This window comes from Etheostoma spectabile, unplaced genomic scaffold (genome assembly GCF_008692095.1).
Source record: "Etheostoma spectabile isolate EspeVRDwgs_2016 unplaced genomic scaffold, UIUC_Espe_1.0 scaffold00004028, whole genome shotgun sequence".
In the NCBI taxonomy this organism is placed as follows: Eukaryota; Metazoa; Chordata; class Actinopteri; order Perciformes; family Percidae; genus Etheostoma; species Etheostoma spectabile.
Window position 1 is genome coordinate 1 of NW_022603101.1, and position 8,241 is coordinate 8,241.

The following is an 8,241-nucleotide window of genomic DNA, read 5'->3' on the forward strand; positions in this document are numbered from 1 at the left end:
TAACTAATCTTCGTCCTATCTCAAATCTTCCCTTTATTTCTAAAATTCTTGAAAAATAGTGTCTGTTCAACTCCATGGTTTTCTTACCTTAACTGTCTTATGAACCTTTCCGTCTGGTTTTCGCCCTCCCATAGTAGAAACTGCCCTTATAAAAATCACCAATGATTTCCTCACAGCTGCTGATCCCGCGATCCTCTCCATCCTCATCCTCCTCGATCTCAGTGCGGCTTTGATACCATTTCTCACTCCATTCTCCTCAATAGACTTTCTCCCTCGGCATCTCTCACAACCCTCTTGATGGTTCCGCTCATATCTCTCGACCGCACTCAGTTTATTCAACTCAATCTTTCACATCCCACCCTTCCCTGTTACTACTGGCGTCCCTCAAGGTTCAGTTCTGGCCCCCTCCTTTTCATCACCTACCTACTTCCCTGGCAATATCTTCCGCAAATTCAAACATTCATTTTCATTGTTACGCAGACGACACCCAGCTATTATCCAGCAAACACCTCTCGCTCCCCCCTTGTCCCTACTAACTGCCTACTTGAATATAAAAGACTGGTTCACCTCAAATTCCTTAAACTAAACAGTGATAAAAACCGAACTCCTCCTCGTAGCCACCAAGTCCCCTATCCAAAATCAATAGGTTCTCTCTACCAATCGACAACTCCTTGGTCTCCCCTCCCCTCAGGTCAAGAGTCTGGGCGTCATCCTCAATTCATCCTCTCTTTCAGTCACACATAAATAATATCTGCCGGTCTGCATACTTCCACCTACGCAACATAAACCGCCTCCGTCCTTCCCTACCACTCACACTGCCTCCATCCTTATCCACAGCCTCGTCACCTCCCGCCTTGATACTGGAACTCTTCCTTTTTGGCCTTCCTCAAAAATCCCTCCATAAACTTCAACTTCTTCAGAACTCAGCAGCTCTGTCATCACCAGAAACCCCCTCATTTCATAATATACCCCGGTTCTTCAGCAGCTCGTGTCATCACCAGAACCCCTCATTTCATCATATAACCCGGTTCTTCAGCAGCTCGTGTCATCAACAGAACCCCTCATTTCATAATAACCCCGGTTCTTCAGCAGCTGGTGTCATAACCAGAACCCCATCATTTCATCATATACCCCGGTTCTTCAGCAGCTCCATTGGCTCCGGTTCAATCAGAATACAATTAAAATCCTTCTCCATACTTCAAAGCCATCCTAACCTTGCTCCTCATATCGATCAGAACTCTACACATTGCCGTCCCCTCCCCGCTCCCTCAGATCTTCCTCCTCCCTCCACCTCACGTCCCCCATGCTCGAATCATCACCGTGGGGACCAGAGCTTCAGCCGCTCTGCTACCCAGCTCTGGACTCACTCCCACCCGACCTCCGCAACATCAACTCTCTCCCTCTGTTCAAAACTAGACTAAAAACCATCTGTTCAGCTCGCTTATCTGTAAATACATGTTCCTGTTTTGTTCTGTTTGTTTGTTTGTTTGTTTTGTTTTTTGTTTTATCTGTTTGTTATTACTACTTACACTTTTATGTTCCCTATATCTGTCTTTTTATCTCTGTAAAGCGTCCTTGAGTGTTAGAAAGGCGCTGTTAAATAAAATGTATTATTATTATTACTGACAGACCTGATTGGTTAGTTTCTCTCTCTACTGACAGACCTGATTGGTTAGTTTCTCTCTACTGACAGACCTGATTGGTTAGTTTCTCTCTACTGACAGACCTGATTGGTTAGTTTCTCTCTACTGACAGACCTGATTGGTTAGTGATTTTCAAGGACAACACAAGGGTTAAGCTTTCCTTTAACTTCAGATTTAGATTCTAATGTCTTGTCCCAGTCATGTTTTAAGTAGTATCATCCAGAACCAAACACTAAGGAAACATAGTGTTGCCACGCATGAAAAAGAAAAAAGGTATCAACGTCATGTTGTTACATTACAAGATGTTCTCTAGTTACACAACATATCAAGTCATCAATTTATAACAGGAAAATGTTCTATTATAACATGCATCATGTCGTTATGTGATGCTTTTTCTCAACCACATTTTAGAAAGTCCAGTTTTGAACAAAACGAAATCAGAGCAACCTCCCAACACAGACCTGGAAAGCAGACTTTGACACATGACGCGTATTTTGGACATGTTGAGGCCGTACATTATAGGGTTAAAGATCGGTTGGCACGTCAGAAAATACAATGACAACAATATTTGTAACATGTTGGGTACACTGCTCATATCAAACCTGCTGTGTAATATTTCAAAGGAAACCCCGACAGAGAAGTTGAGTATAGAAGCGAGGTGGGGGGTGCAGGTGCTGACAGCTTTCTGTCTCGTCTGCTTAGAACCAGAAAAAACACATAAGGATCCTCATGTAGGTGTAGAGGATCACACATACAGGGACACAGACCGTTAGAGAAGCAGTATGAGTTCATACACATTATTACCTGTGGTGTCTAGCAGGCCAGTTTATAATAGAATAGTTACACAGTAACTACATAAAGGATGTTCCCACACAGCTGTAAGGAGGCACTCAATGCTGTTGTGACAAAAACCACCAAAAAACAGGAAGAGACCACGATACAGCAATAAGCCCAGCGACCTTATTAGAGGTCATATGAGTGTGATATTGCAGAGGATAACAGATGGAAAGATATCTGTCATAAGACATGGCGGCTAGGTTAGTAAACTCTACACTGCCATAAGTATCCACACAGAAGATCTGCAGGAAGCAGAAGGGAGCAGAAACAGTGTGAATGTCCGAGAGGATCTGAACCAGAAGGAATGGAAACAACCCTGTACTACCATACAGTTCATTTACAACAGGCTGACCAGAAAAGTACATAGGTTCATGTAAGCTCCTGTTCACAAGATACCACAACCAGCAGCACATTGGCACACCTATGAAGAATATAAGGACAAATCAGCAGGAAATAAAGATTTAAAACCCGGTGTCAAAGTAAGCAGCAAGGGTGAAAATGAAACATATGAAGAGTTCATCATGATTCTCCTGTTCAGTCAAAGACCTGTACACAGTATGAGGACTAGAACATCACATGCTGTCTGTTCCAAAAGTTTCCATGTTAACATGTATCACAGAGAGCAGCTCAAGCATCAACACCACCAGGATTCTCACAGGCAGCCGATGATGAGGAGTCATGTGGGATACACATCTTCATACTTACAGTCTTATTGGAGGTCAGCACCGTTGTTCGGGGGGGACTCCAACCAGGGAGTGAGAGTCCCTCCGTACTGAACTGGAACCTCTGCTCCTGCCTCTTCTAATTGTCTGGAGGTCAGTGGACGCCCACAGCAGCCGCCTGACGTCATCGGCACAGAGACCAGTCACTGGTCGTCTGACTGAGTCTCAGAAATCCCCCTACGACTTCTAACGATGCGCTACGTCTTCCACGTCTCTCAACAAGAAAACAAGACCATATTCTATAACCCCATCCCACCCTGTACCTAACCTAAAACCCCTGTGCCTGAGTACAGAAGGAAAGATAAAGAATCAAAGAGACAATACAAATAAATTGGAAAAAATAATGTGTCTTCTTCTATTACTCATGACAGCACATAGTGTAATCATTGTGCTTTACAATTCTTATTAGTTATTAAGAGAGAAGTGTAAATCTTTGAAAGTAAGCCAAAAGCCAAACACCTCCAGGGCTGTGTAAAAAGCTACGTGGCACCTCTCTCTCAAGCCCATGGGCCCACCACCCGTGGAAGGAACCGCTGGGGTCAGGTGCGCTGCCACCCGTGGCACGGGTGGCAGTGAAGGTGAGGGGCCTCGACGGACCAGACCCAAGAGACAAAAGGTGGCTCTGGGGATGTGGACCTCTCTGTTGTCTGCAAAGAGCCGGAACTTGTGCGGGAGGTGGAGCTCTAACAGTTGGATCTGAAGGGACTCCATAGTTCTGCTGGGGCAATGATGGAGATACTTGGAGAGGACTTCTTTGCTAGTCATGGATTGTCCATCACAAACAACATGTTCAAACATAGAGATGCTCATAAGTGTACGTGGTACCAGAGCACCCTAGGCCAAAGGTCAATGATCGATTTTATAATCTTTTCATCTGATTTGAGGTCGTATTTTTTGGACACTTGGGTTAAGAGAGGGGTGGAGATGACAACTGATCACCATCTGGTGGTAATTTGGGTCAGGGGGTGGAGGAAGACTCTGGTTTCTAAGCCCAAACAGGTAGTGCGGATAAATTGGAAACATCTGGAGGAGGCCCCTGTCCGACGGACTTTCAACTGTTTTCGTGCATCCCTTTGGAGGCTGGGGGTGTTGAACCTGAGTGGACAATGTTCAACGTTTCCATAGCTGAAGCTGCGGTGGGGAGCTGTGGTCTTAGGGTCTTAGGTGCCTCAAGGGGCAGTAACCCACAAACACCCATGTTATTCGAGAGGACTCCGGAGGCAGTTGTAAGGTACCAACGGGCCCAAAGGGCTGCCACCTCTGCAGTGACAGAGGCAAAGCAGCGGGTGTGGGAGAAGTTTGGAGAAGACATGGAGAAGGACTATTGGTCGGCACCAAGGTGTTTCAGGGAAACCGATTGCTATCTCAGGAGGGGGAAGTGGGGGACTATCAAAGCTGTATACAGTAAGCATGGGACAATGTTGATCTCAACTGAGGAGGTACTAGGGCGGTGGAAGGAGCACTTTAAGGAACTCCTAGGTCCAGCTAATACGCCCTCTATTGTAGAGGCAGAGCTGGAGTATGATGGGGGATTGTTGTCAATTTCCCTGGTGGAGGTTGCTGAGGTAGTTAAACAACTCCACAGCGGCAAAGCCCCAGGGATTGATGAGATCCGTCCAGAAATGCTGAAAGCTCTGGGTGTGGAGGGGATGTCTTGGTTGACACGCCTCTTCAACATTACATGGGAATCTGGGACAGTGCCTAAGGAGTGGCAGACCAGGGTGGTGGTTCCCCTCATCAAAAACGGGGTCCAGAGGGTGTGTGCCAACTACAGGGGTATCACACTTCTCAGCCTCCCTGGTAAAGTCTACTCCAAGGTGCTGGAGAGGAGGGTCCGGCCGATAGTCGAACCTCGGATTGAAGAGGAACAATGCGCATTCCGTCCTGGTCGTGGAACAACGGACCAGATCTTTACTCTCACAAGGATCTTGGAGGGGCCTGGGAGTATGCCCAACCAGTCTACATGTGTTTTGTGGATCTGCAGAAGGCAAATGACCGGGTCCCCAGAGAGAAACTGTGGGAGGTGCTGCGGGAGTATGGGGTGAGGGGTTCCTTCTCAGGGCCATCCAATCCCTGTATGACCAAAGCGAGAGCGGTGTCCGGGCTCTCAGCAGTAAGTCGGACTCGTTCCAGGTTCTGGAGGGTTGGCCTCCGCCAGGGCTGCGCTTTGTCACCAATCCTGTTTGTAGTATTTATGGACAGGATATCGAGGCGTAGTCGGGGCGGGGAGGGGTTGCAGTACAGTGGGCTCGGGATCTCATCGCTGCTTTTTGCAGATGATGTGGTCCTGATGGCATCAGTGGTCTGTGACCTTCAACACTCACTGGATCGGTTCGCAGCCGAGTGTAAAGCGGCTGGGATGAGGATCAGCACCTTTAAATCTGAGGCCATGGTTCTCAGCAGGAAACCGATGGAGTGCCTTCTTCAGGTAGGGAGTGAGTCCTTACCCCAAGTGAAGAAGTTTAAATACCTTGGGGTCTTGTTTGCGAGTAAGGGGACCATGGAGCGTGAGATTGGTCGGAGAATCGGAGCAGCGGGGGTGGTATTACATTCCATTTATCGCACCGTTGTGATAATAAGGGAGCTGAGCCAGAAGGCAAAGCTCTCGATCTCCCGGTCAGTGTTTGTTCCTACCCTCACCAAGATGGATGGATGGTAGCCAGTAGCCTTGTATGAAGGACCAAAAATCTACGTAGGGAAGATGGGTGGTTGATGGGTCAAACAACCCAGAACACACAGAAGAACGGGGATCGCGTCCCGCTTGTCACGTTTTCTAAACCAGACTTACCCGTTCTTCTTCTCCTAAACCCTTAAGGGGCTGTGTTCATTTCACAGAATTTTGTAAGATCAGGTTGTTCCTCCGCAACGCTGTGGAGGAAGGTCTGGAAATGCAAGACTACCGGCTGTTTAACCCTCTGGAACAAGGAGGAATGTACACAACCTAAAACGGCACCTCCATTTTAATCATTTAATATACATGAAAGACAGAAACTTACCAATTTTTGCAGCTAACAGCTAACAAGCTAGCGTTCCTGGAGGTCTCTTCCATGTCTTTCTAGCCTCTACAGGGATTTTCTACCTGCCTGGAACTGAGCTTTTTTTTGAGGTTGTTGAGCATTAAATCCAAACTTTAAATCCAAGATTATCCACTGATAATAATCCATATTTATCACGTTTTCGCTATTTCGCCGCTAGCTCCGTCCCCGTGTCTCTTCTCTGTCTGTGTGCCGTGACTTCATGTGTGAGGGAGTGAAGGCATTTATGCCCATATATGGGCGACAGCGAGAGCAAAGAGTATGGAGTGGGAAAGATAGTAATCCTCCAAGTCAGAACAGTCTAATATGTGATCAAAGAAATCATTTAGCGGACAAGATAGATAACTACATTTTACAGAGGAGAATGGAATCACTGGTTTGTGATAGGATATATTATATTATATGTTTATTACATATTTGGGCCTTTTTTGAAGAAACTAAATAGTTTCTGCTTTATATGAGTTGTAATGTTATTGAGTTATTTTTTTGTTTTTTAGGTATTACTGCTCTGTCTGTGATATCATTACATATCTGGAAGATTCATGTTCCCTTTTATTTATTTTTATCTTTAAGGCCTGCAACCATTTTTAACAGTGAAGTGACCACTGCCAGCCCAAATTTCTAATAACCCAGTTTTTCCTGAACAACATGATGTTCATATCCTGACTGGAGGACACCAGGGTTGATGAAGCTTTTTAGAAATACAACCAGAACGGACAATGAACTGTGTAAAAATGGCCGTAGGTCTCAGAGGGTTCATTCACGCTCAATGGGACAACTTTCTAAACATCAACTAATACATTCAGGGCTAAAGTTTTAGGATTTCAGATCATGTGCCTTTGCTTCATATGATTAAACTAGGACTGTGATAATAATGCTAGAATAACGCAGAGTCCTCTCAGCACCCTCTTTCCTTTAATGAATGCACGCTGTTCTGTGATGTGTTGAAATGACCGCTGTGTCCTGTCGTTAAAAGCGGCGGCGCGCGCTTCTGTTTCCACTTTTACAACCATGTGTATCCGTGGACAGGTCTGGATGTGCTTGTGTTTCCTCTTTCAAGGCCCTTTGTAAACTGTTGCTTTCATATGTAGACATCATGCAATTCATCACGATTACATATTTATTGATTGACAGACCAAATTAAAACATAACAATATTTATAGAGAACAATAAAAGGCATAAGGGAGATCCCCTTTCACTGACTGGGTCAGCTTTGTGTTGACATGATAAATGCCCCCCCGTTAATACAACGTGTTAAATAAGAAATGATAACTGTTGACACCATGGAGCCAAGGGGAAACATTTATTGTTTAACTTGCCAACATAACTTGAAAGCGTACATTTACACACAATGCATATTTTGGACATGGTGAGGTCCAATGTTCAAATTAAACCTGCTCAGAATATGTTCAAGGTTAAGTGTGATCCTCATTATTATTCAGCTGAACTTCCCACGCCCAGCTACTGACTCTGAAAGGTCTCTAACAAATACAGCTACTGACTCTGAAAGGTCTGTAACAAATACAGCTACTGACTCTGAAAGGTCTCTAACAAAGGGACCAGATTCTTCTGCATGTCTAGTTTGCTCCTAGTTGTTTGCATCTAGCTGCTCTTCCACTTAATAACAAGATCATCTCCACCACGTCTCCAGTGAAAAAGACGGAAACGTAACAAACAAAGCAACAATTAAAAAGGAGGACTTCAAGGACAACTTCTAATTAAACTCTAATGTCATGATCACGAGTTCCTGAACGATGAGAGAAACTACAGCAACCCCCCCAACAAAGAACGGGAAAGCAGACTTTGACACATGAGGCGTATTTTGGACATGTTGAGGCCGTACATTACAGGGTTAAAGATCGGTTGGCACGTCAGAAAATACAAAGACAGAAATATTTGTAATATCATGGGTACACTGCTCATATCAAACCTGCTCTGTAACATTTGAAATAAAGAACCAAAGAAAAAGTTGATGAGGGAAGCGAGGTGGGGGGTGCAGGTGCT